Below are 24,058 nucleotides of genomic sequence, written 5' to 3' on the forward strand. Positions count from 1 at the left end.
ACATAAAATGGTTTCTGTGTGCCAAGCACTGCTCTAAGCAGTTCACATATAAACTCACTTAATCCTTGCAATAACCCAATGCAATTGTTCTGTTGTCATCTTCGCTTTAGTAGATGAGAAAACTCAGGTGAGATCATACCTGGGGTGAGTAGTAGAGTTTGAACCGAAACCTTAACTGTCTAGATCAAGAATCTATGTGCTTCATTCTCTATGTGTCTGCCTGTCTCTCTTTCAATCTGTCAACTCCCTATCATCTATCTGCCTATCTTTCCATCCATCCATTCACCCATCTAGCTATCATCCATCTATCTATCTGAGATCTGGAAGGTTACACACTTTTGGAAAAGTGACAAGGGACACTTTCACTTTTTATTCTATACATAACTTTCACTTCTATAAACATGTGCATTGTTTGCCATTCCATAGTCAAGTTTAGAAGTACAGTACTGGGGAGATCTGATTAGAGCTGCAGTGATTATAAAGGAAAAGCTTTACAAGCAAGTGGTCCTTAAGTGGGCACTAAAAGCAGTGTCAATAATTTATTTTGGGGCCTTAAATATGAATATTGCTTGTATCTTTGAGATGGGGGAGGTGGGTATGACACTTTTCCCTTTAATTACAACACCTTTTTACTTCAATAAAACCTACATAATGCCTTGTCCCCTATGAGCACTCAAAAGTTTTGTTTCCTGACCAAAAGGAGACTATATGTGAAGGATATCTGTTAGAGCAGGGCTATAATTTGGGGGTATGTAGAAGGGCAAAGACTCTTGAGAGTCCCTTGGACTGCAAGGAGATCTAACCAGTCCATCCTAAAGGAGATCAGTCCTGGGTGTTCATTGGAAGGACTGATGCTGAAGCTGAAACTCCAGTATTTTGGCCACCTCATGCGAAGAGTTGAGTCATTGGAAAAGACCCTGATGCTGGGAGGGATTGGGGACAGGAGAAGGGGATGACAGGATGAGATGGCTGGATGGCATCACCGACTCGATGGGCATGAGTTTGAGTAAACTCCAGGAGTTGGTAATGGACAGGGAGGCCTGGTGTGCTGCGATTCATGGGGTCACAAAGAGTCGGACACGACTGAGCAACTGAACTGAACTGAACTGAGAAGGGCAAAATTAAATTGAAATTAAATAAATGATTCTGGACAATTAACCAGTGCTTTATCCAACTTGATTAAAGAGCCACAGATAACAATAAAGCTTTCTTTTGCCCCCACTGGCTTCCCTGGTGGCTCAGCTGGTAAAGAATCTGCCTGCAACGCGGAAGACCTGGGTTCCATCCCTGGGTTGGGAAAATCCCCTGGAGAAGGGACTAGCTGCCCACTCCAGTATTCTGGCCTGGAGAATTCCATGGACTATACAGTCTACGGGATCACAAAGAATCAGACACGACTGAGTGAATTTCACTTTGCCCTCACAAACCCTCACACCCATCCTCATTATTTGCCTCATATTTTACTCGAGTTTGGTGTTTACACTTTCTTCTTAAAATATTTCTTGGACCTGGATTTCTAAGCTTTGGAGCTAAGATTTAATTTCCAGTTGACTTGAGGTTTCATGTTAGGAAGATTGACACAACAAGCATTCCATTCTTGGACTCTTGTGCATTACATCACAAAAACATTTGCATTAGTTTATTATTTTGATTATTGCAGGATGAGTATGAGGTTGCTAGAATGTATTCAGTGAGCTTTTATTCCTTGCCTCTGTGCCTTTTAGTATCTTTTTATCAGAGATTTTGACTTTGTTTATACAATTGGCTGATACTTCCTGATTTCAAGATATCTCAGTAGCCTTTTAAACATATTTAAATGTATTTCTAAACTTTCATTCACTTACATAAGCATGAATGTAGAACTTCCTAATGGATAATTTAAAAAATGATTTTTTTCCTCTCAAGCTGAAGGTTCACTAACTTAAAAAATAATACATTTGGGGACTTCCCTGGTGGTCCAGTGGCTAAGACTCCAAGCTCCCAATGCAGGGGCCTGGGTTTGATGCCTGGTCAGGGAACTAGATCCCACATGCTGCAAGTAAATATCCCCAAAGCCACAACTTAGACCTGGTGTGGCCAAATAAATAAATAAATATAAAAAAAGAATAATGATACATTTTAAGATGCAGTATTTATTTGTAATCATATATTGGAACTCTGAGCTCAAGTGGCACATAGGAAGTGACCCACAAAATATCTTTGAAAGAGTATAATTGATTTTTCATAAAAATCTTCAATTTAATAATTGATAGGTTATTTCACAAATATGAGAAAGAGATATCCAGATGGAGATACTGAGGAACACAGAGGCACCCAGATCCAGGAATAAGCCAATATGAAAAGCACTAGATTTCTCACACTTAATTCTCGTCATTGAATTTTAACTCCCTTTAAGATAAATGTTTTTATTATTAATAAAATGTTTAATGACAGTATTTACTAAATGAATAAAGTATAGGATGGACCATTAAAACAGAATCCAGCCTCACTTTGTGTTATTCTAGAAACGTTTTAAATCCATTAAATCATTTTCTATGGTACACTGTACAACCTCACTTCCCTACCTTCCCCTCTCATATAGAATATGGTGCTGTGTCTGTCTATCAGAGCCCTACCTCCACTCTAAGGCATGTTCTCTATCAAACTTATCCAGGCTACTCCATGTTTTTTTTTTCTTTTTTTTTAATAATAAATAAACAATTCTCTAAAACAAAGAGCGCTGTGCCACGCTAGGAAGGGCTGCTTCCCCCAGTCACTGCCCTTGAGATAGGCCTGGCGCCAAGATGAGACTGGACGACCTCTGGACCTCAAAACTGTCTGGGCACCGGGCTAGGAATCAGGGGAGGGGTCTATAGACCCGAGGAGGACGCCCTTGCCCCTGGGGGAGCCATCTGGTCCCATTCGGTCTCCACCGGGTGCCGCCAACCCCCGCCCGAGGCCTCGTTTTCCCGGCCGCCTGGAGAGAAAGAAGTCTTGCCCCGGGGCTTAAAGGAACGACCGGCTACTCCATGTTTTCAGTCATTTGTTTAGGCCTTTATCAAAAACTTATTCTGAACAGACATATACATGCCCATTTCTCTTTCCCAGATTGTTGGACCCAAATCCTGAGCTTTTAAAATATTTTTTAATTCTAATCCTTACTTCCATAAAATTCCATGATGGCAGGGATTTATACTTTTCATCTTTGAATAACTTAAACTAATACCTTATACTTACTTAAAGGTAGTCAATTATGCCTATTCAATGGATAGTAGGCACTCAACAATACTCAACATAAACAGGTTACTCTAGCAAATTAAGTACCATAATCAGAAACTGCATTTATCAGCAATTATGTAATATATATTCACAATATTGAGACAGAGAAAAATTCGATACTATAGAAAATAATACACAAATAACTGACTGAATTCTCACTATATACTGTGATCTTCTACTACATAGATAAATAATATTCCTTTCAGAAGAATATAAAACATTTTTATGCCTGGTTGACTTGCTTAAAAACCTCATTGGGGAAAATGTTTGTATCACTGAAAAGAAAATCCTATTTTGCAAAATTATATTAAGTTGCTCAGATTGATAACAGCTTCAGGAGAGAAAGAGGAGGGGAGAGAGAGAGAAGAAAGAAAACATATCTTTGATACCTCAGTATATTGGGCAGGAGTAACTTAAAAGAAAAATGAGAAACCTTTCATCTTTATTTATGCTTCCCAATGTTAGTGTGGTGCTTCTATGTACTTATATGCAAGTTTTATGTAGCAATTGACAGTATTTCTTTTTGGATTCCTAAAATAATTCTCCTCCTCCTCCTTCTTCGTTATCTTCTTTTGCAACATGAGAAGTTTACATGAAAACTAACCAATAACTTAGTTGACTTAGAAATACTATGAAGACAGCAAGAGGGAGGGACACTGCCAGACTCTCTAACATTAGAAGTTTACCCCTAGGGGTAGAGTTTGGTTGTCAGGAAACTCTTGGTATTGCACTTAGCTTCTCTGACTGGTAGGTTCAGCTGCAGTGAGTGTTGTGTTGTGCTGAATATTTGTCTGGCATAAGGCTCTGCCTTAGATAAGCCTCTTAACCCAAGCTGGGTTTAAAACAAAACTACTTAAAAACTGATGAGTAACATAAGAAGGAGGAAGGGAGGAAAAGAGAGAAGGGAGGGAGGGAAGGAAGGAGGAAAGAGAAGACAAGAAAGAAAGAAGGAAAGGAAAGCAAGAAGGGAAGAAGTGGGGAAGGAAGGGAGGAAGATAGGCGGGGAAAAGCCTGTTTAGGACAATGGTAGCTGTTAAAGGCCGATATGAATAAAATTAATTAGACTGGTAATGTACAAAACAAAAAGGGCATCTAAGCAAACATATCAATGTGAATATGAGAGTCTTTATTTTTGCATTTCTTAATTTGCAAATTCTAGAGAAGACATTAGAAGTTTGAAGTTGGGAGCTTTAACATCTACTTAGAAATCACAATAAACAATTCTCAGTCTAATGTCATGTTTTAATTGCAAAACCTTGGTCCAAGAAAGGTTATAATATATGTATGTCATTATTGATACACATTCAACCAGAACACTTGTTTTCCCTTTTCCAGATACCTTTTCATTATTTCCTAATCCTAAAAACTTTGACTGGATTTGTCTAGCTGCTAGCAAAATTCAGGAGCAAAAACTTTGATTTAAGTATATATAAAGTGACTAATTTAAGTATATAAACTTTAAGAAATAAAGGATTTTTTCATATTATCAATAACATTCACACATCTATATTACATAATTAAAACAATATAATCAAAATCCTAATTAGAATCACATGTTGTAATCCTTTTGTAGTTTTTGATTTCTGTGTTTAGATCAGTTACATCAACATCAGGTGAATTAAACCTTTCATTTATCATTCGTAAAGTAGTTTGCAAACTTTTTTTTACACACATAGAGTAAAAACTACAAGAGAAACAGGAAGTAGCCCTTCACAACTTTGTTCATCCAAACTTGATGTTAAAAGTATCAGTTTATAAACACTAGAAGGCAGAGCTGGAGAGTGAGGGAATTAGAGGTTAATAAAAGGGTACAAACTTTCAACTATTAGATGAATAAGGTCTGAAAATTTAATGTGTAACATGGTGACTATAGTTTATAAGACTCTACTGAATAACTGAAATTTGTTAAGAGAGTAGAACTTAATGGAATTTCCCTGGAGGTCCAGTGGTTGGGACTCCAAGCTTCCACTGGTGGCGGGGCATGGGTTCAAAACATGGTTCAGGGAACTGGGGTCCTGCATGCCACTTGGCGTGGCCAAAAGAAAAGAGAGATAGTAGAACTTAAATATTTTCCTCAAAAAATATATAAGTAAATGCATAAAGAGAGATAGTAGAACTTAAATATTTTCCTCAAAAAATATATAAGTAAATGCATAGGTGATGGATATATTAATTGACTGGAGGAATCCCCTCACAATGTAAGCCTGTATCAAATCATGATGTGCATTTTAAATATCTAACAATTTTATTTGTCATTTATATCTCAACAGAGCTAAAAAAACAAAAACAAAAAACACTAGACAGGAAACCTCACCTATTGTATTATCGATGGTTTTCATGTTCATTTAAAAAATTCCAGGTAGTTATTTAATTTATGTAGGGCTGCCCATGCTTGACTTCTAGAGATTAACTCTGAAAGACCACTGATACATAGATAGATAGATACACACAAAAGAAAATAATAATTAGTAAAATTCATTTCTAAATGAAAAAAATGTTTCTAAGTTGTGTCATAACTTTTTTGTGAAATATAAAAACTGCTCCTTAATACAAAATCTTGGTTTTCAGGGATATAGAACATAAAAACAATTAAAAAGCCTATTGCTCTAGGTTAATCACTTGAAGCAGAAGCTATAAAATCTGAGTTGGTATCCAAGCTGTTCCATTTATCAGCTGGATCACAGTATGCCAATGATTCAGCTGCCTCTTGGTAAAATGAGATTAATGATATTATTTCATGACATTATTCTAAGGATCAAACAAAATTATGAATTGAGAAATGCTTTGTAAGTTACAGGGCATTATAACAAATTGAAGATGTTTTTAATAATTTTATCTAGTTGAGAAATTATGATTTATGCAACATATCTTTCCTAACAGTGAGTTTGATATCTAGGCATGGGTACCACTTTGAAATCATACATTTACCAATAGGAAGTAGAATATCTTTCTGATCGCCTCTCAGACAGATTAACAAACTGTAAGAAAAGGATCCACAGTTAGAGCCATGCTGTATTAGGTGGACAGTGTAATCACTAGGACAGCTCTTAATACAAAGAAAGTGGAAACATGAGTCTGAAGAGGGGAACTATCAAAGGTACTCTTTATCAAGAGTGAAACTTTGAAATCCATCTATTTAAGATTAATCACTATTCTTTTAGTTAAGCTGTTGTCATCTCTAACTTTCCCTAAGTAGAAAATAATCTACACTTCCAACTAAGTTATTCATGGTCCAATTTGTTCTCAGAATACTATAATAGGCTTTGTGAAGATAAGTTTTATAATAGGGATTTAACATAGTGAGAAGCCAAGACACAGAGGCCTTCAAACACAAAGACTATATATGTGTATAAACTGCTGTCTCCTCCCGCCTGCTTCCACTCTTCCTGAGTTATTCTCCGGAAAGGACATTCACCCCTACTTAAAATCTAATTTTTACAAAGGATTCAAATGAAATGGCATCTCAGTTTAGCTACCATAGAGTTGCTCTGGAGCCATTTCAACGTCACTGGAAAATGGGGGGAACTTTGAGCAAAGAACCACTGGCAGAAGGAATGTTCGTAGGATAAAATCTTCTCTCTTGGCAGTTTTGTCTTGCTTGATGACCACATTTACATATTGAGTTCACAGGCTAGAACTCTCAAAGAGTAGTCCACTTTCTTGGAGAAAATAAAATTTTCAGGATAGCATCTGGGAGAAAAAAAAAAATGAAGAAGGAGAAGAAAAAGAAGGAAAAAGAATCACTGATGATTTACACATGTTATATTTATTTCCCAAGCTTCTAATATCTTAAACTATTGAAAATACATAAAATTAATTCTAAGATACTATACATTTATAACTTTGTTCTTTTCTCCTCTAAAGATCTAACTTTCCCTATTTATAATTTTCACCTCATTTATATCCAAATGAGTGTATCAGCTAGTTGTTTTACAAAGTACCAAGGCACTTGAAGTGAAATACAAGCTTATCTTCTTTCAGATGGTGGTTGTTTCTTTTTAGGGCTCCCGTATTTTCACATTTTAAACATTTCAAGACACAAGCACATGAAATGTAATATTTAAAATACTTGAGAAAATAAGATAAAATACCTGAAACTCTTTATCTATTTATGTATTTTAATAACTAGCTTTTCTTTTCCCTAGTTTTGCATTCCTGCTGTACTTATTTTGTTGTAAGTAAGGCTATCTTATTTGCATATTTGTAACAAAGTATATAAAAGGATGAAGATGTGTGTGGTTCATTATTTATATTCAAAAATTTTTGATTAAAAAATCTTAAAGATCAGGTAAGAATTACACAACCAATAAACATTTTAAACTTTTTTAAGCTAAGAAAAAATTGTAATTGTTTTTTAATGTACTTTTAATGCTTTCTAGCTCTCACACCTCCTTACTTGCTTTCCAAACTGTTTATACTGTCCCAATAACACTCAGTGGAAAGCTGTCATTCCTGGCTAAATCCTTACTTAGGGTGGATGCTATGCCTCCGTGAGACAGGGTCAGGGGGTCAAAATCGATTTTGGAGGCCACCTGGAGAGTCCAGGCCATGAACTGACTCAAAAAATTTATATCAGAGCCGGAATAGTCCACCTCCCAGGGTCAGATCTGGCCTGACACTCCAACCGCAGGCTGGGGCATGCTAGACCGAGCTCAGAGAGAGGCTAGAGTTGTTGACCCTGCTAGCTGACCTCTTCAAACTTCAGGAGAATTTTTTTGGCAGTTACCACGGTGACTGGGTACTCTAAAAGCTTATCCTTCTTACTGAAAGAAGGAAAAAAAAAATTAGGAAAAAAATATGTTAAAACCTACCTTGCAGAGATGCCTATCACAAGTTTTTTTTTTTTTTTTAAAGGGAAAAAACTGAAGGAGTTCTAAATTGTCTATGACTTTAATTTCCACTGTTGTCCTAAAGAAATTGGAACTTGTAAGGTCTTTCAAAACCAAATTTCACATTTGTAACAGAAGCTGCTTTTTTTTTAAATAAACCAATAAATGAAAACAATTTGAATAATGTATTAAATACTTTTTAAACAACATAATTTACTTGGAAATTCTATTATCTCTCTGCTCTTCTTTGAGACTAATCAGCTTTTAAATAAGATCCACCATAAATGCTAATTTAGTCGGGGGGGGGGGGGGGGGAGAACACTGTAACTAAATATTCATTTTTGTGTCAAAAACACACTCAATTTTTTCTTCCTGAGAGAAAAATGTCCATTTTTGCTTTACTTGAAATAGTAAAATTAAGAGAAAAGCAAGTGACGATTATTATATATTTTTAAAAAATTTTTACCTAGTGACTTAATAAAATAATGTTTACATTAAAAACAATGTCATGAAAATACTCTAATATAACACAAGAACACTAGGAGGAAAAATTCAAGGTGTACTTTCTTTTAGATAAATTCAAAGCTAAAAAAAAAATAAGCTATAGAATATTCTTCTATGTTAATACCAAATGCTATCTTGTCTGAAATTTCTACAGTGATAGAAAGACTTATAAATTAAAATTTAATTCCTATTGGGTAAACCTACACACATTATAAAACTCTGCTAGTTGATTTTTGGTGACAGATTATAATAAAAAATAGTTTTAAATGGCTCCCATATACATCTTGAAATTAGATGAGAATCATAATACTTTAGAAGTATATTATTTAATTATAATAATACTTGCTTTTAAAAAATGCCTGTGCACTATATAAGGACTTTTTGTAAAGTGAAATCATTGACTCTTAGTGTTGCTACTGTTCTGGCCCTCCTTTAATTTTCTCATCTGCCTCTTACACGGCCCAGGTCCTGGAAGTCTTGAAAGATTTTTCTCCAGCATATGTGTGTGTGTGTGTGTGTGTGTGTGTGTGTGTGAACATAAGCACACACAAATGATTAAGCATTGGTGAGGGGAGGGTGGTTTTGCATTTTAAAAAGCATTGGCTATGTAACAAAACAATGTCTTTGGTCTCAATATCATTTCTCATCTTGACTGTAAGCCAAGAAAGAAAAAAAATGATGAATTACAGAAATGTAGTAACTGACATTCCAAAAATGAATACTGAAATTTCAGAGGAATGCTTTAACCTAATCTTGAATGTTCATTTTGCTGTGACCTATTTTCACTGCTTTGTAATCACCGCTAAATTCCTAGAACAGAATTGGACATAAAACCAAGTATCTGTTAATTAATCTCAATTAAAAACAAAAAAACAAATATAATTCAGAATATAATTTCCTCCGGGTTCAAAACATCCAGTGAAAGGAAAGACTGGAGATATATTTTGAGAAGATTTTGCCATGTGATCCAATTGCACTTTGTTAAAACACAGGTCTTTCAATTAGATAGTGTGGTTCTTGCCACTGCAAAGTGGGCAATGAGGTTGGTGAGTCACTACAACTGTGGTGCCAGCTCATTCTCTATGATGAACTCAGACTGTCCTTCCCAGCCGGGAACTCTTGGCAAGCTTCGTTAAAGACCCGGAGGCTGGCAAAGCATGAAGAACTATCAAACAGGAAATGAGGTCCTCCTCAGGTTTTGAAAAGAGATGATAGAAGTCTTAAAGTGAGGCAGGCCAGACCAGAATCTCCTAAACCACAAGCCTTATCTTGAGTGAAACATTATTTCTAAGCTGGATCTGAAAAGGAAAAGAAGTTAAAGTATGAGACAATGGTTCATTTGTACGTAAAAAAACAGTGCCAAGTCTACTAGTTTGGTTTCCTCAAGTCAAAGTTAGGATCTCTCCCAGGAAAAAAACAAAAATCACCTATCAGTTTTCTGCATAAATTTCTACTAAAAGGACAATGAAATAAATAGATATTTAGAAGATCCATAGACCTGGGTCTTCTCTTTTGTTGAAAATTCATCAGTTGGTTATAGAACTATAGAATTCAGGGACTGGGAGGGATTTGAGAGATCATCTGGTCCTATCTATTTAGATCCTGCTCAGCACTTCTAGCTTAGTGGATTCTCCACTATAATGTGTGGTCGCTTCACTGGGTAGAAAGGATGTTAAAACCCCATACCAGTAGACCTATTCAGAGCCTTAGTGACAGAATTACTCTGGAACGGTGGTATAAAATGATTGTAAAACTCATTCAAGTTACACTTCCAGGAAACAACTTTAGGTACAAGATAAGCAAAAATTACACAAAATCAGGTAGGAAACAACACAATAATGTGTGCTGTAGGAAGCTTCAAAATTTTCAGGAACTTTGGTAACAGGGTAGGCTGTTAATATTATTTCTTCAGCTAATTGTTTTTATTGATTTGTTATGGCTAACAGGCACTGATTGATTTTCTTTTAATCAGTATGGAGTCTTCACTCTGCCAGGTTTATAATTAAATACTGAGAAGAAGGGCTCTAGGTAGGTGTTAGTCTAAACTTCCAGTGGTATGAAGGTCTGTCCAAATAACCATGAGCTATGGAAGATTGATGGCTGCCACTCCAGAAAGGGCTTAATGTGGTTTTTCTTTAATATTTCTCTAATTAGCTTTAGTTTTAACTTGTTTCTATTAGGATCCTTGGATCCTAAAAATGAAGTAAAAGGAAGCCCCCAGAAAAATATGGAATTCATTGCTCATACCCCAAACTGCCATTTGTCAACTGCATTCAACTATAACATTTATTCTCTATATCACGTATTTTCAGTGCAATCATCAAAGTTCCCTTCTAACTTGTCATGGTGTTTGGGAGAAGATCATGATTGAATCCTGAGAGTCTGGTTCAGGGCTCCAGAGGGGAAAAAAAGAGTAAAGGATAAGAATTTAAGGGGAGGAGGAAAAGTACTAGCTTTGCTGAGATATTTTAATATGGAAAGAGGCTGGTGTTTAGGAAGACAGTTATGTGTGATTAAGAGGTGAAGGCAGCAAGAGTCAGGTAGTCCCTTAACTGCCATCTAGAATTTCAAAGAAATGCTATATCTTTTCCATAGATTCTAATGGGTGTTAGTTAAGGGAGGCATTTTGGGTACTAATTACTGTTAAAGTTTTGGAGGTGGGTGGTGGTTAGGGGACGGGAATGAAAAACAACTCTGAGGTTGAGGGTCAGAAGAATGTTTGCTTGGCTACTCAAGGCTCCTGATGAAGTTCAGCTACCTATCCTGCAGTTATGTGTGTGAGTCTATCTATCGTTCTGTTTCTCAAAAACACTTCAGTCGTCTCCCCTTTTCCCAGAAGCAGACTTCACTCAAAGGAGAAAGAGCTGTTAAGGGAAATTCCTTTGCAGACAGAAACTTTCCTATATACCAACATTTTTTCTTTTTGGAATCAAGGATGAGAAGCCAGCCAAGAAAGTCAGTGGGGACTTGTGAAATTAAAGAGTGAGAACTTCCCACCTGGTTCTGAGCTCTAGCCCCAGGATCAGCCAGGCTCTGCTCCAGGAACAGTGTGGATGATGCAAGAGCTGATTGCCTTCCCCAGCTTCTTGACCTGTCTTGAAACTTTGCCAGGGCTGTTCCTTCAGTCCAGGTGGGCACAGCACTCCTGTCTAAAACACCATGGAAAGGATATAGCACTTCTTTGAAATTCTAGATGGCATTTAAGGACTACATGATTCATTGCCTTTACCTTTTAATCACACATAACTGTCTTCTCAAACACCAGCCTCCTTTCCTATAACAATCCACTGCACTGCTCCTGGAAGGGCACAGTCTAGGGCAGGGGTCCCCAACCTCTGAGATCTAATTAAATGCCTGATGATTTGAGGTGGAGCTGACGTAATAATAATAGAAATAACGTGCACAATAAACGGGTTTGAATCATCCTGAAACATCCCCACCCCCACCAACCCAACCGACCCGGTCCGTGGAAAAATTGTCTTTCACAGAACCCGGTCCCTGGTGCCAAAAAGGTTGGGGAGTGCTAGCTAAGGCAACTTGGCCAGTGCCTTCCTTCTGCTGAGGCAGGACCACACAAAAAGGGGCTCACTCTTTTGGCATCCTTCAAAGGCTCCTTAGGAAATTGTTGAAGACAGAAATTTTGAAATTGAGTTGTAATGACTGAGAAAAGAGGGGTGAGGCATGGGCAGCTGCTCCCAAGCAGCTGCCCCGGCTGCTCCAGCCTCGAGAAGGGCCAGCCTCTTGGGCACCACACCCACTCGTCCCAGAAGGAGGCAAGAAGTGGGGAACGAATTGAAGTGGGCAAGTTTAGAGAGAGGACCCTGGCCCTGAGTGTTGGAGTGACATCCACAGCCACAAACGCCAAGGAAAAGGTGAGCGAATAAGCAGCTATCACTCAGTCCCAGGCTGCTGAAATGACTTGTGGGCCCAAGAACACACATTGTGTGTGTGTGTGTGTGTGTGTCTGTGTGTGTGTGTGAGAGAGAGAGAGAGAGAGGTGAGGCCCTTTTGTGAGGGACCTGGGGAAAAGGGGAGAGCTCTGTAGGAGGAGGAACCAGTTTTCTCTACTGGATCCCCATGACTTGTATGCTGGAGTGACTGTGGTCGGATTAACGCTCCTTTTCCTTCTGCCTTCCCGGGCCACGTCGAAATGAGAAGCAGTGCACACGACAATGCCCTCCCACCACCAGCTTCCTCATCCCCAAACTCAAATGCCTGCGAGTGAAACGTCACCAAAAGTTATTGCCAGCGACAAATTGGGGCTGACAAATTGTCGATAATCGCGCCTTCGACGTGCAAAATGACTTGCAGGCAATAAAAAAGCAGACGCACCAAGAGGTGGGCAGGGGGCGGGCGGGTCGCAGGCGGGTCCGCGGTTCCCAGGTGGCGCCCCGCCCCAGACCGGCTCCACCCCAGCCCCCCAGCCAGGGACCGCGCGCGGTGCAGGACCGCCGGGCTCCCACTCGCCCGCTGGAGCTCCGGTTCTCTCTGCAGTCTGACTCAACACAGACCGCAGGAGGAACCTCTCTCCTCCCTCTCCGCCGATTAACCCTTCTGGGTGCGCGTGTCTATGGTCTCAAGCGCCCTTGATTTACAGTCACGTTACCCGAGTTTTCTTTTGTTTGAAATCCTGGGCCCGCAAGACTTTGGCATGTGTTGGGACGTCTAGTTACTTCTGCATGCCTGTCTGTATCCTGCGACAGAGAAAATGATTAGGAATTGAGGCTCAAGAGAAATAATACTACTTTTACCTGTGGATGCATTGGAAGAAGGTGTGCACGTTAAATAGTTTCAGAATTTAAGATAAATCTGAAAAAGATCTTTCAAAGTGTTTGCAAGTTAGTGCCTCCACACACCCCCACACACACATCATCACACGTTCTCCCACCCACACCCACACAAACACGCACACACACGCACACACACCAGATTCACCAAGAGTGCCCTTTGATTTGTTTTTTACATTTTGGATTCACTCGTGTTTCAAATTTAAGAGTAATTTCAAACACACACATTGATCTAAACATGACTTATCTATGTAAGATATGATTTCTTATGTGATTTATCTGTAAACTTAAGGCTTTGGTTTCCATTATCAATCACAGCCCACCTAGGTGGCTGATTTAGCTATTAAAGTTTGAGTTCACAGTTGAAGCCACTCTTCCACTTTATCCAAGTCGAATTCTGATTTCTGCATGTAAATACCACACAGCATTTGAATTTAGGGTCTTCTTGTTAAACTGAAGGCGTTTCCCATTTCCTTGAGCTCTATAAATAAACTGCATTGTCACATAATCGATAGGAAAAACTCAGCTGTCACAGATCCTAAGCAACTCCTTACCACAGAAATAACACGATCTGGCATTTCTGAATTTGAAAAATATGCTGTTTGGATGACATGAGACCAGAACTACCCAGGCGGTTTAAATGTCGTGGTCTCTATGATTGGCTATGGATGGACCTGCTAAGATAGTTCACATAGGCTTCTCTCCTGGTTAGAGACCAGGTGCTCCTTTTTTTCTTCTGTTATCCAGTAGTATAAGAACATTGGGATCTGGGATTCAAAGCTATTTCTAACCTCATCTAAGTTTGTCTGCTCTCATAGAGTTTATGAGAGAATTTTAAATCAAGCATTTTCCTCCCTGAGCCAATGAGCAATTCAGATGTGGATTTTGGAGTTGAAATCTGAAACTAAATGTTCAACAACTTCAACACCCATCCTTTGAAGTCCTACATCATTCCATCAATGTGATCAGGATTTCTGCAGTATATAAATCTTTCGGCTCAAAAGTAACTGAATGGCATCTGATCATAAGTAGCAGGAACCCATAATCTCTCTTTCTCTGCCTCAAAGTTGCTGTCTCTAGTTGCATTTTTGGCTTTCTACAATCTGCCATGTACAAATGCTGCCATATCATATGAGAACATGAAGAAGATGTAATTCTTATCTATATTTTCTCCCCTTTTATCTTAGATAAAGTACTTTCAACTCAATGACTTCTTTCACCACTGGCAGTGTTTTTAAAGTGGTACTGGGTGGACCTACTGTGGAATCTATGCCACTTGATAGATTAAATTGTGTGATTAAAAGGTTAATTTATCTCACAAGAACCTTGCTAAGAAGCCTCATGACCTTGACATACTATTTGCATACCATTCTGTACTTGGAATCCTTTACACACCAAAGGTGAAAGGTAATTTCATTCATAGATTTGCTCTGTCAATGAAATGATGTATTAAATAGTACAGCTACCCTTAGCCTACTTAGACCCACTGCTACAAAGCAGAGTACTAGATCAGACAGTAGCAAGCTAGGTTAGACAAATTCAGTTTATAAATTCAAAGCATGAAGCCGTAAAATTTGTCTTTTCTAAAACTAAAGCTATTGGAGTCCGCATTTCCCACATCTACCACGGCTAAGATCTTTGCGGTAAACTAAGAAACACCACCTCTAATTAGTTCATTTGTCATCAGAGAACCACTGCATCAAGCCAGGTATTTTGCTCCTATTCAACTCTAGAAGAAAATGGGACAACGTGGGCTATTATAAAAAGCTCAGCATTCAGTGCCAACATTTCAAATTGGCTTCATTTTACAAGTTCTCAGAAACCCCCAACTCATTCAGACTATGTCTTGGCAAACTTGCTCCAGCCCCAAACAGGACTGTTAACACAGTAGAGTTTATCCATTATCATAGTTCACAGGCTTCTCCATAGCTGCAAGTTGACATTTGGAACCTGTGACATGCAGACGGGATGAAAATCCATCCAGCAACCAAGTCCCTTATTTCCGAAGTAACTGCCATGGGTAAGTGCGGGCAAGGCCAGAGCAGGGCAGGAGAGAAAAAGAAATAGCCACAAAATAACCAGGCTGGGAGTAACTGAGTTCTGATCAAGGACATTCAGGTAACTGATGAAACAAGATCTCTTCTTGGATACTTGCTCAGTGTGTGAAATTATCTTACTCACGATTATGAGAAATGACTGATCCCATCCCAGCCTATTTAGAAATCTTGTCCTTGATTCTTGAGACATAAATCACATGAGGTCAATATAACAAATTTGAGGATTTGCCTGAATTCTTTAATCACACAGTGCAGAGATATGACACATTGGATACAGATGTAGTGGACAACCTCAGTGTGTATATGGCTCTGAAACTTTTAAGTTGTTCATTTTTCTCTATATAATTTCATATAGAGAAATTTCATATATAATTTCAGACACACCCCCTCCACCCCCGCCACCACACAGAAAATATTTCTTTCCTTTACTGTCTACAATCTAAATTTAAGAGCACACAATCATGAGCTGGAGGTCACAGATCTATCTATGAAATACTTCTCTTTTCCTACCCAGGCATCCACCCCAAGGGACTGAGTGATGCATGGTGCTACTCAACTAGGTCTGAGAGAAAAGGTGGGGGTTGAAGAGCATCTTCACCATTGCAGTGTTCTGGCTGCACCTGTTTTCTCAGGCAGTTTCCTGAACTCACTCTAAGCTCAATTTTACAAACGGACTATCTGGGTCTCCACTTATCTGTTAAAATGGTTCAGGGTGTTTGCCAGGAGTACTGTGCCACCACTGCTGGCACATTTGTCTCTTCTGTCTAATGTCTGTCATTACACAAAGCATTCTAAAAAGCTCATTTTCAACTCTGAAAAATATACTCTTACTACAGAAGTCATTACATTAGCATAACAAGCACAAAGTTCCAAGTGGTAATTTGGTTATAGATCTCAAATCCTTCCTCTTCCATCAGATTGGTGTTGCGGTATGAGCTTGCCCTGCGTCCACGCCACTAGGATCCGAGTCAGTGGATCCCCTGCTGGAGGGAAGTTCTTCTGACCTGAACCGTTTGTCCTCGGGAACTCAACGTGAGGTAAAAGTTTCAAGTGTCAGCTGCCCTGGTTGGGACGTTTCTTACAGATGCCTCCATTTCTTTTTTCCTTCCTCTTTCCGTACACTTCTTTCCTTGACCACCCAGAAAATGTCTTAAATGATATTCTTCCACAGGTGTCTCACTGGACATGGGCAGATATCCGTCCTGCTCTCACAGGCAACACAAACACTATTCGGTCCTTTTGTTGGGGGTGGGGTTTGGGAATCCGACCTCAGCATGCCCTGCCAATTGTGGCCTTGTAGATTAGCTGAGACTCTGCTGAGGCCCGGATGGCAGTGGTGGTGGCAAGGGTCAGCAAGGTTGAGATGTATTCAGATGTTAATTTACACCTGAAAAGGCTGAATGCAGTTACCCACATGGGGGGTGACTGGAGTTTCTCATGAATGCTGGCCTTGAGTGCTTCCTTGGGAAATGTGAAAGTTGAAATGGAGGGGAAAGTTGTCTAAAAGTTACGGCCCGGGAGCAGGAAGAAGGGTGGGGAGTAGGGACAGTCTTGATGAATTAAAGGGAATTTATTTAGCCACTGGTTATAACTCTATGTTCAACTTTTCCTTTTTAGCATAGTTTTAAGGTACAAGGGGGGCAGGTGGTAATTTCCTGTTTACTAAATATTTGGAGATTGTCTATCAAATCCAGAAACACTGACATGGAAGGAAGGATGAGAGATTAGCCTCGTCTCTCTTCCGTCATCAGGATGGGTGTCCTTGTTTTCCTGTCTTTCTGTTTAACAACTGCTACCTACCTTTCTTAGTGGAATTCCAAAGTACTTTGAGTACTTGGAAAGAAATCCATGAGTACTTTGAAAGAAAGAAAAACCGACTACATTCCAATACTGCCTTTAACCTCAAACATAGTAAAGGGTTCATTCAGACCCCAGGACCACACTGAGGCATTAATTAGGCTGATGAAATCCATCGAAATGTATGAATTCAGCATAATCAAGTTTCTACCGCAGACTATCGTTAAGGAATACGTGAGCAGCTGGGAGAATAGAAAGTACTGTTAGAGTTAAGTCATGCATGTAATTGAGTATATTTAACATAACCATTTTAATGATCAGTGATTAAAAGTGCATCTTACTTAAATGGTATATCCTCTGCAATTTGTTCATATCAACTTGATAATATTCTCAAAAGGAAAAAATAGGGATACACATTTCTAAACAAGATCTTTTTTGAGTTTGGGGTGAAGGGAAAGCAGGAAAGTGAACTGGAAAAAAAAAAGTGGGTTTTGCATGCAAACAGCCACACGGGTGCGATATAAATTAATCACTGTTTTGGGTATCTTCTGTGCTCAGTTCAAAGTATTAGGAATATACTCAGGTGAGTTTTTTCATCCCTCCAGAAGAATATAATTTCTTCTTTCTCTGACAAGATATTTTTTTAAGAGTCAGAGAGAGGAGTCTGCTCAAATCCTGATTTTAAAAGCTTTTCTTAGGAACCTGAGAAGTTCACCTTTCCATTCCACTTCCCACCTGTGGGGTTGGCTGATCTTAGTGGAACTCACCTCCGTGGAAATGGCATTGGGAAGGAGAGAGATACCCCTGGATATGGCCATCTAGGGCCACAGACAGGAGACGCTCTCAGAGGGAAATGAGCTGTTCAAATCAGCTAGCAGCCTGAGTCTAAACTCCGTGCCCTTGGAGGCAGACTCTGCTCTGCTCTGGTCACTCAGTCCTGGCCAAATAAATGAGGTCATTGTGGAGCCACTCGCAAGCCAGCCCAAATCTTTTTGTTGTAGTTTCTCAGCTTTTGCACTCAAAACACACAAATCACTGATTACCTGGGAAAAAAGAGCTGGATCTAAATCTATAGCTAGAAGTGGGCACATCCCACAACATCTACACCTCTACGCAGGCACTATAAAAGTGAGGGTTTAAGAGAGGGGATGCAGTTGTCCCAGCTCCCAAAAGTTGCCTCACAGGACTTTTTTCCTCCACTTTTTTCCTTCACCCCTGCCCCCACTCCCATAAAGAGGTCAGTCTATTCTCCCACTCAAAATAGGGTTTGAAGAGTGGCACATCTTGAATGTCTAGGAGCTTGTACCTCGACTTTTTACAAACCTGAAGCAGGAGAAAGGGAGACACAGGCACGTAAAACTATGCTGGGGCAAATGATCTGCTTGCTATAAACAAACCAAAAATATATTATGGGAAAATTTATTTGAAGTCCTCCTTTCACCCAGTAGCATGTCTTCCTTGGCTTGGAGGGACAGCTCTTGAGAAATCAGGGCTCTCGGGGAGCTCTCCCGCACCCAATGTATAGTCTATAAATATCGTGGAAGAGTCATGCCAGGGGTAGTCCGTGCAAGAGAATCTGGAGTCTTGAAAGCATCTTTTTCTTCTGGCTATGGTGGCACTTAAATGATAATGCGGGCAATGGAGCTAGGAGATTTATATCTTTTGGAAAGTAGGGCGAGCCAGATGGTAATAGCGTCATTAACACACAAACTTGGGATGTGCAAGTGAAGCTTGAAATTGGGAAAGAGATCGGGAGAACAAAGGGGGCTGCTGTTGAAAGGCTACCCCTCTTCTGCCGGCCAAAGCTAAGAGCCTCGTGGTTCTGGGGTCTGCTCCTGCCCAGAGCTGATAATAAACGACAGCTTTCCTCCTCCCCTGTTGTGACTTAGAAAGCACCGAGAAAACTTTTGCAATAGGCAAATGTGGCACTTATTTATGTGTAACCCTTTGTAGTCTGAAATGGCAGGAATGGGCCTTTAATTCAACTGCAACTCCCACCCTCCACCCCCTACCCTAGTTTGATAAGCTCTTGCAATTGTTGACATTTATTTTATGGAATCAAAGTGCCGCTTGTTGCATGTTTCAGACAAAAGTTCATTTTCCTCCCCTTATATAAACACTCAAAGTAAATATTAAAGGCTGAACAGGCACTACCTTTTTCATTTGGGTGATGGGGGTTGGTGTGAAGGTGTCGGTGGCAGGTTAAACTACAGTTTTAGTTTTGGAAAGCCTTAATGTTTAAGCTAAACTCCCACCTGCTCAAAGAGATATAACTCAGAGAGAATACAGAGAACATACTAAGACAAGATTAACAATGCCATTAATAATAATACTGCATGTCTAAAATTAACACCCACACAAACATCTGTAAACAGTCAGGGCAGTTTGTAACAAAATTAATGACTTCGTTCTCTTATATACTATATATATATATATATATATATATATATATATATATATATATATATATCGTATATATATATATAAAGCAGCAAAGGTAAACGTCCATTAAGTATTGAATAGCTTGAGTGATGCCTGTTAGCGACTCAAAGTTGACAACGTCTAAGCCAAAATCGAACGTTTTTTGGTTTTTTTTCTTCTTAAAAAAAAAAAAAATACTGGAGCTCTTTAAAAGCCCGAAGGACTTACCCTCAAGGCATTATTCCGAGAAAAACTGAGACTGGCTGTTCGTCACAGGCAATTGTGAAGGGTTTCAAAGGGCCGATCAAACGATCGCCAGAGTAATCTACATTCAAGTCCGGATGGTGGTGTTACGGCACACACCTGCGGGGTGTTTGCTGACCGTGTCCCTCGCCGAGCTACAAATCATCATTAAAGCGAGCTACTTAAGCTTCTTCCCAGCTTCTAGACAAGAGTTACTTGGGACAGTTCACTTTGATATTGCTACAGTTCGCAATTGACAAGCACGCTATTTTGGAGCTCAAACCCGAGCCCACACCCTAGTTCGCGCGCAGCAAAGAAGGAGGGTGATGCGGTGCGGGTAAGGGGGGATTGTGAGCACATTGTAAAAGTTTGTTTCTCCAATTTCCTGAGCAGGCGTGCCACAAAAATGTATGGGAAACCAGGTGAGAAGCACCTGCAACCTGCCTCGAGTTTTCGACTGAGGGTCTTCCAAAACTTCACTATCTTTGCCACAACTTTTAACCGACTCACAGAACAGACAGTTCTCACAACGTCAGTTTCTCTCCTTTCCTCTCTGACATACACACGACTCGGGCCAGCACATTCCCTCGAGTGCAAGATAACATTATTTTCTCGATCAGGACCGGGGATCTACTTTGAAACTTTCACTTTTGATTCATTCGTTTGGGATTGTGTCCTCCCTTTCTTTGCGACCCCGCCCTCTCTTGCCCTCACCTTGAGATAGAGAGAGAGGAAAAAAAAAATCTGGAGTTGGGTAAAAAGAAAGGGACGTGGGGGTCGGACAGTTGGAGCACGGGAAAAAGCAGGAAGGTCGGTTTCTGTCTGCTGCCTGCCTGTGTGTCTGCGAGCTCTGCAATCCGTGTGCACACCATTTGGGGCGGGGGGAATAACCGCTTGCCGGTGATGCCAAAAAATCAACCAAGACTCGGAGCGAATGTATCAATAGACCAATTTTCTGCTCCCACCGCGAGCTTTTTCATTTCAACCCTGAGAGGAGGCGTCTGCGCAGCGCAAGACGCAACAGCACGGTAGCGTCGCGAAAAAGAGGGCGCTAGACACGGGAGGCGCAAATATGGAAATTAACTCATTAGGAAGGGGTGTGGTTACTGCGAAGCCCCCTCCTCCATCCCTTCCTTTTCTCCCTTGCTGCCACCGTCCCAGCTTGCTAAATATGAGATTACAAACAAACAAATAAAGCAGAAGCTGACTACGCAGTCCCAGATCAAACACGCTCCAGATAATGCGCTTCACTCAGCGCTGCGGCCAGACCTACGGCGCAGCGCGGGCCCCTAACGCCCTCGCGGGGCTTCTGCGCCCGCTCCGCGCCAGCCCGGCGTCCGCGGCTCTGAAAGCCTGGGCCCGCGGCGGCGTTTCGAAGGCACAGCACGTGGCCTTGGCGCCCCGTTTGTTATAACTTTTAAAACAGCAGACAAACGCTTGCACCAATATAGTAACCCTTCAAGGGCTTCTGCTGATCTCAGCGGTCCTGCCCTGGTGCTGCACGGAGGGAGTGTGGTGGTGTTCTCTTGGGGAGAAAAAAGACCCCAAACTAGAAACTAGCATCCCAGAGTACCTGGCCAAGGGGGCTTCCCCTGTGGCCCGGCACCCCGAGGTGGGAGGCTTGAGGTGGGGGATGGGGGGTAGTCGGCGTTGAGAAAGGCTTGGGCCAGGCTTGGGCGTCGGGTCGATTGGAGCGTTAAAGACCCGGGTTGAGATATTAACCAGAGACCAGGTACCCAAGAGTGAAGGCGAGGGTTGGAAACCCTAGGCTGCACAATTCTGTGTCGAAATAAAATGTTTGGGAGGGGGTGGGGGCAGGATAAGAAAGAAACAAAATGCAAAACCTCTTACATCCCCCTCCCCAGCCGCCCTTCCCCCACGTCCTCAAAGCCGACTTCTGCGGAGGGCTGGGGCGGGGGGGGGGGGGGGGGGGAAACTTGTGCTTTTATGGTTTTTCTTTCTGCGTGGCCCGCCTCCCCGGCCCTGCTCCCTGCCCGGCGCTCCCCCAGCTGCGGGCCCCTTGGAGGAAGGCCGCCCAGTCCCCTCGTCTCCCGCTGCCTGCAGGCCACCGAGCCTCAAAGCGCGCATTGTCCAGCGGGGGCGGGGAGGCCAGCGGGCCCCTGGAGAAGAATAACACTGCGCCCAAGTCCTGTTAGGGAAAGTTTCCTAATGCACTCCTTGTGGTAAAATACACTTTTAACAGGGCGGGGTGGGATGGGAGAATAAGTTTTGAAAAATTCATGGCCTTCTCTCACTTTCTCAACTCTTTTCTTTGTCACTTTTTCGGTTCTCAGAAAGGGGGAGAGTGGACCGGAAAAAAATTGGAAGAAGGGCCGAAAATGTGAACATGACTCTAGAACCGTCGATGTGACGGTTTTAAAATGCGGGTGGGAAGAGAAGGGTGGGGTGTCTCCACTCAGGTCTGGGCGGAGGACAGCTGCACAGTCGGTACGCCGGGGGAGAGGGGAGAGGGGCCCCGAGGGCGCGTGTGCGGGCGAAGCATTTCGCACCTCTTGTTTATCTTAGAAGCGAGGCGGGTGGGCAGGAGGGAGGCGAATTGTTCTTCCTCCCGACAAGCAGTAGAAGTTGAATAAAATGGAGAGGCGGACACACGCAAAAAAACAAAACCTGCTGTAGGCTCGGAGTCTCTCTCCTTGACCCGAACTGCAAATGGTGAAGGTTCCCCATTTGCAAAAAACTCCAAAGTCTTAAGACCCCCAGAGACAGCGGTCCTCCTGAGTCTGCAAGAGCCGCGACAGAGAACCGTTAGAATTGGGGCTTTGGGAGCAAATGTGACTCATCTCTCATTCGGGCCACGAGGGCCCATCCTTCCAAGCGTTGCCATCTGCATTTGGGGGTCTCTGGCTTTCATCTGCTCTTGCAGGCATTAGCAAAATAATGGCTCGTGCCTCTTGCAAAACCCTACCTGAAAAAGTATATTCCAAGACACTGCGTTGGTGAAGCCGTTTTTAAAATCAAATCAAAACAAAATAAGACTTTTAGAAAGCCCCGAGTCGGTGCTCTCCGTGTCCAACAACCAAAGTAACCGAAGGGGCGCATTAGTGGTTGTGGCTCTTCGGGAGCTGCGCTAATTTGGTATGTGGACTCAATGCCTTAATGCTAAACCGGCAATATAAAGGGCTGAAGAGCAAGCCCGATAAAAGCTCTAATTGCTACTGGAAGATTTGGGTGGTTGCTAGGATCTGAGGACCACCACCACCACCACAAAAACCTCCAATAGAGTGTTTGGGCTGAGTGCATTGGGGGGTGGGGGCAGAGTGTCTACGGCGAGTAGTGCCCACATCTGCTGGAACTTCCATATCTAAGCTGTTCATTTACGGGAGCCAACTTATGAAATCTCCACAATTAGATCTTCATTGTTCTTCCTCCACAACACTGTCTAGAAAGAAAAGGTCTTCTCGGTCGGGGCCAATCCAACGAAGCGTTTGACGTTATTAAATAATAAAGCGATTGTGATTTACATTGTTGTTCAGAAAAAAAGGCCAATTATCCACTGTTATGTTGCCATAAAGATCATATTAACTCGAATTAGTAATCAAACAATATGCGAGCGTTTAAAAAAGTACAGCCGAACTGGGTGACAGCTACCGCGACGTCTTCACTTTCACCAGCGAACCCACCCGCGCCGGCAGCCGGAGCGATAGAGGCAGTCGCCGCAGACCCGAAAGGAGGGAGAAAGCAGCAAAGTGGTGATTAACGGTCTCCAGTGTTAATTATTCTCAATTAATCCCAAACAGTGCAGACCTTCCCTGGTTCTCTGGGAGTTCCCTGGTTTGGGATGCTCTGAAAATTCCTCCTTTCTGGGAGGGGTTTGTAAGAAATCGGGAAGAGGTAATCTCAGGGCAAGTGTACCTGTGAGCGATGAAGGTGTGTGTACGGGGTTGCGTGTGGTGTGTGCGCGGGAGGTTCGCTGCCTTTCCCAGAGCCTAGAGTGCAACCGGAGGCGGGGGCCTGGGGCGGGCAAGGCCCGCAGCATCCTTACACCCCTGGTGGATCTTTGCGTCTTCTCTACTCAAATCACTCTGTCTCGCCCTCTATTATTAGGTTTATAACTCTTTGCCCACTTAAATTTGTGCAGCCAACCAAGGAAATCTAAATAGGTTTGAGTCGCCCCTTGGGTACAGAATGGAGGCTTTAATAA

The 24,058-nt window shown here is 41.5% G+C and overlaps 1 long non-coding RNA gene across 1 annotated transcript in view; it reads right to left on the reverse strand.

Moving 5' to 3' along the window:
- Positions 1-7,005: 7,005 nt before the first annotated feature.
- The window catches only part of LOC110121527 (uncharacterized), a 41,610-nt gene continuing 24,557 nt past the window's right edge, over positions 7,006-24,058 (reverse strand). The window contains exons 3-5 of the long non-coding RNA XR_002309000.2: positions 13,198-13,285; positions 11,589-11,740; positions 7,006-9,889 (exon numbers count right to left, since the gene is read on the reverse strand). This is a non-coding gene — a long non-coding RNA (uncharacterized lncRNA). The remainder of the gene's footprint in view (positions 9,890-11,588; positions 11,741-13,197; positions 13,286-24,058) is intronic.

The sequence above is a fragment of the Odocoileus virginianus genome, chromosome 4 (genome assembly GCF_023699985.2).
Source record: "Odocoileus virginianus isolate 20LAN1187 ecotype Illinois chromosome 4, Ovbor_1.2, whole genome shotgun sequence".
Taxonomy (NCBI): Eukaryota; Metazoa; Chordata; class Mammalia; order Artiodactyla; family Cervidae; genus Odocoileus; species Odocoileus virginianus.